Genomic DNA, 359 nt, shown 5'->3' on the forward strand with positions numbered 1-359 from the left:
GCAAGCTCTACACACGCATTCGGCTCCATTCCGCACAAGCTCGTTCAACTCACTCTGATGAAACATCATTTACCCAGCAGGTGTAGAGACCTCATTGCTGATTACTACAGCAATTTCAGGATGAGGGTCTCTTCCGGACCAACAACATCCAGTTGGCACAAAGTGGAGATTGGTATTATCACAGGGTGTACTATCTCTGTGACACTGTTCTCACTAGCCATGAACATGCTCACCAAGTCTGCTGAGCCAGAGTGTAGAGGGCCCCGCACAAATTCCGGACAAAGGCAACCACCCATCAGGGCATTCATGGATGACCTCACAGTCATGACAGAATCAGTCCCAGGCTGCCGTTGGATTCT

The sequence above is a fragment of the Nerophis lumbriciformis genome, linkage group LG17 (assembly GCF_033978685.3).
Source record: "Nerophis lumbriciformis linkage group LG17, RoL_Nlum_v2.1, whole genome shotgun sequence".
Classification (NCBI taxonomy): domain Eukaryota; kingdom Metazoa; phylum Chordata; class Actinopteri; order Syngnathiformes; family Syngnathidae; genus Nerophis; species Nerophis lumbriciformis.